General features: G+C 35.8%; 1 long non-coding RNA gene across 1 annotated transcript; it reads right to left on the reverse strand.

The window, feature by feature from the left end:
* Window positions 1–3838: 3838 nt before the first annotated feature.
* Window positions 3839–11917, reverse strand: LOC149779409 (uncharacterized). Its single transcript, XR_016415335.1, has 3 exons — window positions 11810–11917; window positions 10228–10384; window positions 3839–3985 (listed from the first exon to the last, which is right to left on the reverse strand). It is a non-coding gene; the product is annotated as an uncharacterized LOC149779409 (long non-coding RNA).
* Between the last annotated feature and the right edge of the window lie 285 nt (window positions 11918–12202).

The raw sequence follows: 12202 nt of genomic DNA on the forward strand, positions 1-12202 counted from the left end.
TGTGTGTTTATAGAACCATCCAACGATCAAATAGATGGACATTAAAATTGGGGATCTTTATAAGTTGTTTTAATTACGGATCTTAGCTTTGTGCTTATACAACTCCTCAACGATATATTGATAGAAAGATCTGTAAAACTGGATATCTTTTTAATTATGTTAAGTTACGGATCGTTGCTCTGTGCTTATTTAACTCCCCAACAATCTAATGATAGATCTGTAAAACTGGATATCTTTTTAATTATGTTAAGTTACGGGTCGTTGCTCTGTGCTTATTTAACTCCCCAACAATCTAATGATAAATATGTAAAACTGGATATCTTTTTAATTATGTTAAGTTACGGGTCGTTGCTCTGTGCTTATTTAACTCCCCAACAATCTAATGATAGATCTGTAAAACTGGACATCTTTTTAATTATGTTAAGTTACGGGTCGTTGCTCTGTGCTTATTTAACTCCCCAACAATCTAATGATAAATATGTAAAACTGGATATCTTTTTAATTATGTTAAGTTACGGATCGTTGCTCTGTGCTTATTTAACTCCCCAACAATCTAATGATAGATCTGTAAAACTGGGGATCTTGGTTATTATGTTTAGTGTTGGACCGTAGATCTGTTAAAAGACTCTCGAACGATTTATAGATACGTCTGTAAAATTGGTGATCTTTGCACTTATGCTCATTTAAAAATCTTAGCTCTGCGCATATAAACAGATCTGTAAAACGGGGAATTTTATATTCATGTTTAGTCACGGATCTCAAATCTGTTAAGTTTTAGTCACGGATCTCAAATCTGTGCTTGTATAACTCCCCCAACGATTTTTAGATATACATGTAAAACTGTGGATCTTCGTTATTAGGTTTAGGTACTGATCGTAAATATGTGCTTATATAACTCTCCAGCAATCTATATATAGATCTGCAAAATTAGGTATCTTATTAAAATATCGTAAATAGGCTTAGATACGGATCGTAGCTCTGTGTTTATATAACTCTCCAACGATCTATAGATACATCTGTAAGACTGAGGCTCTTTGTAATTAGGCTTAGTTATGGATCACAGTGCTGTGCTTATATAACTCTCCAACGATCTAATAATAGATCTGTAAACCTGGGGACTTTTGTAATTCGGTTTGAAACACTAGTACATGCTCTCTAGATAACATATCGAATGCAACAATAGGGTGTGATTAATTTTATTTGAATTTTTGTATATACAATTTTTTAACGTCATACAATACCAAACAAACCTTGTTTTATCTTACTAATTAGTGAACAATTTAATGTGTATGTGCGTATGTTATCAACATTTGTCATAAAATATGAATAAGTCAGGAAGACAGATAACATAAATAGAGGACTTCGCAAAGAGCTGCTGCACTGCCCAAAACAGCAACATTATCTTCAGATATTTGTGAGGCTAAGTTCTTATCGTGTATCATCTTACATTTGTATTACATACAATATATTTACATAAATATTGAATATTAGCTATTCGTTAATAGACTTGACTGTATCTTGAAATTACATCTGAGTGCTCCAAGATGGAGATACTAGACTGTCCACAGTTGAAGGAATAAGAAGAGGAACACGACTTCCCGTACAAGAATGAACATCACTGGGATAAAACTCAAGCCTGAAAGGAAAAGGAAATGTTTTTGGAGGAAATATGATTTTATGAATTGTATCATTTGTTATCCCGCGTTTTCAAACTCTCCTTTTTTGTTTAAAGTTTTCAGTAAAACTTCATTCAGTATACAGAATCATGGAAGATCGCATTTGCGATATAGAAAACTATATCTGAAACAATCTGACAAAACACGGTACAAACTAATTTGAAGCAAGCCTTAGCCCTTTTAGGATTTACGGGTCCCTTCATCAAAGGCTTGCGTAAGACACAAACATAAACAGAACAATTCACACAATAATAACGTTAATGTTAAAAAATGTACATGATGTAGAATTATACGGAATACACATCATCTAAAAGTTGTGAGACAAGACTACACTGGTACCGGAAATTTGAAATTAGTCCATCATCTAAAAGTTGTGAGACAAGACTACACAAGTACCGGAAATTTGAAATTAGTCCATCATCTAAAAGTTGTGAGACAAGACTGCACTGGTACCGGAAATTTGAAATTAGTCCATCATCTAAACTTCAGGTTTAACTACATTCTTATGAAATATTGTATAACCTGTTATAAATTTGAATTCTTATTCTTTATATATAATTATAATGCACACGTATGGCGTGTAGCAAGATTAGTTTAGTTCTAATTATATATTTTCCTTAGGGTTTTTGGACATGTTCTCTGGACATATTAGCTTTAACGCTAAGCAACGGTAACTTTAAAAACAAGCAAACTTATAAACAAACGAACACACACACACACACCCAAACCAAACCAAAACAAACAACACACAAACAAAAAATAATTTTAAAAAACCCACAAATAAACAAAGCAAAACCAAAAATAAACTTTGAAATAAACTCAAGTTCAACGAAAGCAGATAATCGCAAGATAATCCAGCTTTTTGTGGTATGAAACAATTGTTAGTACTACTGGTTAGCTAATGTGATGGCCTGTCTTCCTGCGAACGTCCGTCCGTCCTTTAGCACAAATTTGTTGTCACTACTCCTCCTAAACACTCGATGATTACTGTGAAAATTTACACACGCTTTCATTCCGAATTGTAGATCGTCCTAAATGAATTTGGTCCCATTCAGACATTCAATATCGCCGACAGCAGTCATCTTGAAAATCTTGTAATCATTCCTTCTCGTGGATAGATAGTCAAATCCACATGAAGTTTTACAAAATGACATCTTATGATACCTAATTAGTCCTAGCAAAAATGGTGACGGTAAGACATCTAATACAGTTATCAATGCAGACATCTTGAAAACATTATTATTTGTTATTTGTCCTGAATAGATGTTCATTCCAGTACGGTGTTTACACTGAAAGATTTCCAATGAAATCGAGTTGACCCTAAAGGAAAATGGTGCAGATCAAACAGCCAGTATGGCCACCATTCGAGCCATCTTAAAAATTTAGTTATCCCTACTCCTCTTGAGCGGAAAGTTATATCAGCTTGGAGTTTTCACAGGAATTCTTCTTATGGAACCTATATGGTCTTAAATACAAATTCTGACGATCGGATACCCCTCTTGAGAACCTTATCGTTACTTCTCCCAGACAAAAAGTCACATCAACATTGTTTTTTTCACAGAAGACTTCATATGATATCTAGTTAGTAATAAAAATGAAAATGGTGCCGATCACATATCCCATGTAACCACCATGGTAGCTGTCTTGAAAATCATGTTGTAGCTACTCCCCCCTAAACAGAAAGTCATATAGACATGGTGGTTGTACCAGATGACTGATTACGATATATAGTTGATCCTGATTGAAATAGTGCCAATATAATATCAAATACAGCTACTATAATGAACCTTTTAAAATCATGCAAATAATTCTCCTGAATGGATGTTCGTATCGACATGTGGTTTTCATCACAGGTCTTCTAATGGTGTCTAATTTGTTCTAAATGAAAATGGTGTTGATTTTACATCCATTATGACTGAAAGAGTGGCTAATTTTCTTATCGCTCAGTAATATCAGATATTGTTGCAAAACACGGCAGAAAAAAAAATGGTTTTTTTTCTTCTTAAATGCTTATAAATTCTGTTCGGACAAATAAATATTACAGCAAGGACAAGGAGAAAAGAATGAATGCATAATGGGACGGATGTACATAAAGAAGCCCGCCTCTTGAAAGGAGAATATAAACAAATCACGAACATACTGGGCATTGTCCTCAATAAAGCCTATTCACACTGACCTGATAAATTTAAATATGATGACACTCCAGAATTTTTTTCTGTCAGAATGGAAAGTCGTGTATTTATGGTTTCCTCTCTCTCGTAGGCCCCAGTACCGATGATAACGCTGCGCTTACGTCTTGCAAAGCATGGCTGAAAAGGCATGTGTCATATCAGAATGTTAATGGCACAGAATGTTCATAATATGCTGTAAGTAAATAAATAATTGACTATTTCGAGAGACAAATGCATTTACAAAAAGTATTTACGTTTTGAACAACGAAGTTTATAGAATGTGCACAATGCCATAAGAAGCTTGTGCTAATTTGATGTCTGTAAAGTGCTAAATCGGTAGAATGTCCGAAAATGTAACAAAACAATGCCATAAGAAGCTTGTGCTAATTTGATGTCTGTAAAGTGCTAAATCGGTAGAATGTCCGAAAATGTAACAAAACAATGCCATAAGAAGCTTGTGCTAATTTGATGTCTGTAAAGTGCTAAATCGGTAGAATGTCCGAAAATGTAACAAAACAATGCCATAAGAAGCTTGTGCTAATTTGATGTCTGTAAAGTGCTAAATCGGTAGAATGTCCGAAAATGTAACAAAACAATGCCATAAGAAGCTTGTGCTAATTTGATGTCTGTAAAGTGCTAAATCGGTAGAATGTCCGAAAATGTAACAAAACAATGCCATAAGAAGCTCGTCCTAATTTGATGTCTGTAAAGTGCTAAATCGGTAGAATGTCCGAAAATGTAACAAAACAATGCCATAAGAAGCTCGTCCTAATTTGATGTCTGTAAAGTGCTAAATCGGTAGAATGTCCGAAAATGTAACAAAACAATGCCATAAGAAGCTTGTGCTAATTTGATGTCTGTAAAGTGCTAAATCGGTAGAATGTCCGAAAATGTAACAAAACAATGCCATAAGAAGCTCGTCCTAATTTGATGTCTGTAAAGTGCTAAATCGGTAGAATGTCCGAAAATGTAACAAAACAATGCCATAAGAAGCTTGTGCTAATTTGATGTCTGTAAAGTGCTAAATCGGTAGAATGTCCGAAAATGTAACAAAACAATGCTAGAAGCTCAAGCACAGTTTGAAATTTGATTCAGTATCATTATTTACTTTTTTGTTTGCTTGGTTTTTACGAGACGTCAACACCTGAATGTTATTTGGTGGCGAGGCAGTTGGGGTGAAATGACTTTCCCAGGGACACGTCACTGCAACCGACTATTGCAAATACGGCTGCAGGACTCCAACCGTAAAAAGCAAGCAGTATGTAGATTCTTTCTTATCCATTGTAGACGTTTAAAACTGGGTTGTATAGGGCGCTAGTATACAAAAAGTCCTGATTCTTTATTTAAAAAAAGTAGTCACAAGATAAACCAAATAACAAGAATAACAACAGGAAGAAAAACTACAACTGACTGTCATAGCCCTAGCATAACCAAGAGAACAATTTGAAGAAGACCTACTCTTGACTTGCACAGACCTGCATAACCATAACAACAACAGGAAGAAGTACACTTGACTGCCACAGACCTGCATAACCATAAAAACAACAGGAAGAAGTACACTTGACTGCCACAGACCTGCATAACCAGAACAACAACAGGAAGAAGTACACTTGACTGCGATTAAGCTGCATAACAACAACAAAAAATACATTTTTCATTACTGGTGCTGGTCCGAGCCGCCTATCACCCCACCCCCCGTGACTTCAGCCTTTCTGCACTTGCGAGTGGTCTTGAAAATCTAAATCCCGCAAGGTTTCGAAACTTAACCCGCTCAAAACCGTCATACATGCGTGCCGAGTGACAATTCGTCCCACAGCAACTCGCGCGAAACCGCTTTGTGCGCATTCCGCTAGACCGTTTACACGACTTTTACTGCAAGCCAGTCGATTACCTGTTTCGGTTCTGTGTCCCGGTAAGGTGATTGCGCGCAGAGTAATCAGAAGTTTTACATTCCCGCCAATACGTTCTCTATCTCGGCCGTGGTAATTGTTCTATCTTCGACGGCTACTGAGCGATTATTGATTGTGCTGAGGATGTTGTTTGTTGCTGCGAGAATTTACGAAAAAATACGTACTCGTAGATGTAACCGTAACGAAATTATTTTATCAGAGTCACTTGTGAGACCGGTTATTATCGATATAGATCTAATAGCATATCAGATTGGCCGTCGTTGCAATTCCCACCACGCAAAGGTCAGCAGTTGTTTCCGCGGCGAGTCAACAAATTACATCCGCGAAAACACATGCGCAATGTATTTCGTGAGTATAGCGTCTTTCTTGGCTATTTCATTTCGCATTTATTGTACGTCTTCAATTACTTTTCGAGTCGGTACCTTTGATGGTCCATCTTCTATTAATAACATCATTGCGAAGTATAACTGTTGTAAACACTTCATAATCCTGCTGATAATACGAAATTTTACGGCCACAAATCGTGCAATACTTTTTTTCCATCCAAGAAGATGATTCGTAATATCACATCAAGCACATCTTCTCGATACAAACCAAATAGGTGAGATCACAAAACGGATGAAAGTTGTTCTTCCAAGCTGGTATCAGGTCAAATTACCAATAATATTCCATTATAAGACTGTACACAAACTTGCGTACACCATTATTTTACTTTTGTATCTAATACTGTCAAATAACCTTTGTCACTGACACGTGAATGCCATGGAATGTAATATTGCATGCTCAAATATATCTTTGGTAAATATATCACAGTGCCAGCTGACTTGCTTCTGCGTCGAAATAGAGTTTTTGGGGTATATCTTCTTACGATTAATGAATGTAGATATTATCAATACTATTTAGTGAAGAGATTTTTTGCGGCCATATTACTTTTCTTTGCCATGATCGCCGTCTTCACTTGTCGTTTTACTGTCATCCCTCTCCTAGCTTGTCATTTTACTGTTATCCCTCTCCTCACTTGTCATTTTGCTGTCATCGCTGTCTTCATTAGTCATTTTGCTGTCGCCATTGTAATCACTGGTCATTTCGATGTTGCTGATGAGCACCCCTGTCAACGTCAACGACCTGATTTTTCGTGCAAAATATCATACAATGATTTTTCATGCTTCTTACCATATTCCTCACAGAGTTTTCTGCGTGATTGCTCCGATGCGATCCCTAATTTGATTATTTTTTTAAATGTTCAGTATACACATTTAAACAATCATGCGGCACCGTTGGAACAGCATGGGCAAATCTATATTATGCATGCAGGCTAAACAAAGATTTGACCTTTTCTGTGACTGCACAAACAACACATTACTGTGCAGGCAATTTAATTCCCACATCAGTTAAAGACTCAAATTCTTTTGCAATACTACATGGTCAAGCGACAGTATTTCGACACACTATCCTAATAATAAAAGATCTGAATAAACTTTAGTGGAAATCCAAATCAAGTCCAACGACGAAAAAGATTCAATGTGCCTGTGGCGGCCTGTATCGTGTTGTTGTACGATCAGTCTTTTGTTGCAACACAGTAATATAATTCCAGGTTTGAATTCACTATAAATCCCGGTGAATGTTGTTGTTGTTGTTGTGGGGTTTAACGCCATTTTTCAGCACACGATAGGCTATACATGGCGGCCAGTATTAATGGTGGAGGAAGAACCCTGGAAAACCCCGGAAAAAAAAACACCGACCCACGAGAAGCTACTGGCAAACTTTCTCACATACCTACATTGGCTGAATTCGAGACTCGAACCGAAGCAGACAGGTGAGACAGCAGTGATTCGTAACGGAGAACGCTTTAGACCACTCGGCCACTCGGGGTCCCCCCCAGTGAATGTCTCTGTTCAAGAGTATTATTCTTTATGAACACTCTGTAATTCCAGAGCAAACAATCACTGAATTAAACCATTTGAAGAAATAAATTTCAGCGCAAATGAACTACTAGACACACCAATAATACCAAATTGATTCTGCTAGATCTTAAGAACAAATGAATAATTTTTCCAGTGACAAGATTCCTCTACTAGGCCTCAGGTCACACTTACAATTTTCTATATATTACCTAATGGAAAATAACTTTATACAAAGTTCTTAATATTTAAAAGGTAAAATGTTAGTTATAATTAGAAAATCTGATACTGAAAGTATAATATATAAACTGGACTAGTTCAGGTTCGCCAAGGAAATTGCAATAACCTAGACTCAGACCAAATAAACATGTTTACTTCTATTAATAATAAGCATGATGTTAAACCCATACACGTAGAGAATATTCTAGCTGTGTGTTAGTTGTTTACAATTTTTTTTTAAAAATCAATAATTTAGGTAAAGTAGAAAATGAACTTGATTTTGGACAAGGTTAAGTCCAACATACAGTGTTACATAACAATAGCTATTAATACAATTTAATAAATTTAACAAAAACTAACAAACAATGTAAATTAAACATTATATATATATATATATATATATATATATATATATATATATATATATATATATATATATATATATATATATATATATATATATATATATATATATATTATAAAATAAACAACACCAACACGAAGAATGTGTGACTGGTTTCGCTTTAATGCTTCATCAGACTCAGAATAATACGAAAGAAACTTTTAATATGCGTTGTGATACTAATAATAGCATATGTTATTTATTTGATAACATGCAAAATATGTGGCATCCAATATATTGGACCAGTCAACAAATATCTAAACGTATGAACCAACATAGATCAGATATAAAAAATTATATCGATCAATCATTTTCATCTCATCTTGCCGCACATTTTAACAAAATTTCCCATACCTAGTCTGGTTCCCTGCTTAGTATGCTCCCTGCGTTGCACTCCGCTATACTATACTAGGAACGTCAGCAAGCACAAGTTGAATTTACAGAAGACACAGAACGGTTATTTAAGCCTGTTACAAAGGTTACTGACGTTCTTGTAATTTTTGTCGCACCGAATCTCGGACGGGAATAAATTTCTTCATTGATTCTAGTCTTTCCCGAGCTAATCTAGCGGTGTGAAATTCACTGGCCGGTGGCATTTATTAATATGACTATGATTTAATTATATTGCTATGTGCAGATGGTATCGATACAATTTTCATATAAATACAGCAGCAGAGGACGCCACATTAAAATTTTGACCAATTCGGTAATATTTTATGTAAAGTTGTGAAAATTTAAAAGCGAATAATGATGAGGAAATATATGCGCTAAGTAGGTTGGCGTAGCTAAAAGCAGTTAGAAGGTCGGATTTAGCGTATAATCGATTGGAAATAATAGCCTTTTACAAGCCTTATTTCGTCGTTTGGACAAGGTCGGTTGGCCTCCTCTGCTGCTGATATACTAGTCAGTACAGATCTTTTTAATATATTTATATCAAATATGTATAGGTTACTGCATTCGGATGGGAAAACATGGATGAGTTTTTTTCGGATAGATACTGCACGACATGTGGCAGCACAGTATCCATCCGAGAAAACGAGTTCATATTTTCCCATACAAATGTAGCAACCTTTTTATTATATGCTCATTCATATTTTCCCATACAAATGTAGCAACCTTTTTATTATATGCTCATTCATATTTTCCCATACAAATGTAGCAACCTTTTTATTATATACTCATTCATATTTTCCCATACAAATGTAGCAACCTTTTTATTATATACTCATTCATATTTTCCCATATAAATGTAGCAACCTTTTTATTATATACTCATTCATATTTTCCCATACAAATGTAGCAACCTTTTTATTATATACTCATTCATATTTTCCCATGCAAATGTAGCAACCTTTTTATTATATACTCATTCATATTTTCCCATACAAATGTAGCAACCTTTTTATTATATACTCATTCATATTTTCCCATACAAATGTAGCAACCTTTTTATTATATACTCATTTTCTTATTCTACCTAAGGCGTAATTATAAAAAATGCACTAAAAGAAACAAAGCAATTAAATTTATGCTGTATTCCAAAATAAATACACAACCATAGATTCATAAATACACAATAACAATATTAATGCGCACATAACACAACCCACAAGTATTCGAGACAGAAAAGGACAAAAAGAGCTAATCGTTCAACAGAATGTTACCTGTCGTTTGCATACCCGTGGTGAATAATCCAAAGAAAACTTATTCAAAAGAGCGTTGAAGTAGGTCACTGCATTCGACTTTCAATCTTGCAGAGTAGTTTTCCACAGCATAAGTGTACCTATCAAGTTTTATAACAGCACATGCAACAGTGTTTGAGATATCAAGGTAAATGCAGACTTTTTACAATTAATTTTTTGGCACCATCTGAAATGAATACATAAGCCTAGATATCTTCCTCCTTTCTCTCACATCTAGCATACACAGACTTTGCCTCATACTTACCGACTCACAAAAATCAGAAAATATAGGGCACACTCTAACTGTGCACTGAAGGGTCACAATCGGGCTGTTGTAAAATCGGAAGGCATAGAGGTCAGCGGCTACTTTCCCAGGACCCAAAACTCGGAAATTTTCCACAAGTTTGTCATCCATGGTGCATCTGAAAAAAACAAAACGGTTAGACTGACTTTATTTCTAAGGAACTGTGGTGGCTCGGGCGCTAGCGTGACGGGTCTAGCGATGGAACGGATTCGGGTTTGAATCATGTCATTGGATCAGCCCGAGTCGGCTACCATTGTTTATCCGTGGCTAGGCTTCAATTAGCTCGGCACTAAATAATTTTCTGGTGTTCCTGGGTTGCAAAACATCAAATAAAGCTCAACCTGCAATCCTCCATTCATGACAATATTGACAAAGCACATAACGCACCAGATTACAAGTGAGGCTTTCCTGCACCCTTGACACATTTGAAAAGGATTTCGTCTCATTAATTTTAATAAATTAAGCTGAAGTCGACAACCTTCTGTGATAAATGTTAAATCAGAAACGAAGCATTGTAGATATAAAATTAATGCAATCTTACAGTTTCAGATATCCTTTCTTACATCATCTCTGTCAGTTACTAATGTCATCAGACATCACCGCCATTAACATTGTCATCATCCTCAGTGTCATCAACGTTATCAATGTTATGTCATTGCTGCTTTACTACCGCTACTACTACCATTACCGCAACCGCTATTACTTCTACTACTACCACGACGATTACTACAACTAAATGTAAACCATTGATTCTGCAACTGAAAAGGTTGCAGTTGCCCTTGTAACATGAAAGACATTTCTTCGACCTTTGTAATTACTTAATCTGCCAGAATTGTGCCAAATCTATGGATGGAATCATTATCTGATTTATAACCTTGCTTTAAATTTCATTGCATCAGTATTACAATATTGTGGATCGAATCGTTTCCAAAAGATCAGTGACAAATTCCGGTGGCCTAAGTGGTTGGCCCTAGTAGTTGCAGAGTCCGCCTAGGATGAGAGAGGCCGCGGGTTCGAACCCCGGCCGCGTCATACCAAAAAATGGTACTAGCAGCTGTCTCACTGGACACTCAGCATTAGGAGGTTAGTGTTAGGACTGGTCTGTCTTGTGTCAGGATAAGGTGACTGGGTGGAACATCATGCTACATGTCGACGACATGATGCCCATGCCACGATATCACAATAAACTGCTACACTGACATCGTAGTGATATAACTAAAATTGTTAAAGCTGACGTAAAAAAAATTATAAAAACACAAACACCCAAGAGATAGTCTCTTTCTGTGTCAGTGGAAAAAGGAGGTGATAGCAGATCATGAGCGAACACAATAATTCATAAACAGGGACAATTTCAAAATTGTCTCCTCATTTTTACCAAAGCGCATTATATCAGACTTATATCATGCACGTATTTATACACCAAAATACGTACGAAAACTTCGACTGTAAGAGATTCATCAAGATTGAGGAATTGTACATTTGCAATACGAGAATTACAATCACTGATAATTTGTAGGGAATATATGAGATTGGCATGGCTTACCCGTCGATAATGATAGTCTGGAAAATTCGACCAGGCACAGTTCCTGGGAAAGCGGTGCAGTTGATCGGGATTACATTATACTCCGCTGTTTGAAAAATAAATGAAGACTTGAATTAGTGACTGACTGACTGAATGACTACATAAATAAAACTCACATCTGCACAACTAGTCAAATATATTACAGTTAGCTATAAACTAACATTGCAACGCAATGCCACACATTTATTGATTTATTTGGCTCGGACGTTTCTTTCTACAGAAACCAGTTTTGGGAGCGAAATAGATGTCTTCGACAATACTTACCAGATCATAATATGTTAGGGCAAAGACTCAAATTTGTCTGCAATAATGCATGGTCAAACGACAGTGTTTCAGTATATATATATATATATA

The sequence above is a fragment of the Sinohyriopsis cumingii genome, chromosome 17, assembly GCF_028554795.1.
Source record: "Sinohyriopsis cumingii isolate HCF-2022 chromosome 17, ASM2855479v2, whole genome shotgun sequence".
Classification (NCBI taxonomy): domain Eukaryota; kingdom Metazoa; phylum Mollusca; class Bivalvia; order Unionida; family Unionidae; genus Sinohyriopsis; species Sinohyriopsis cumingii.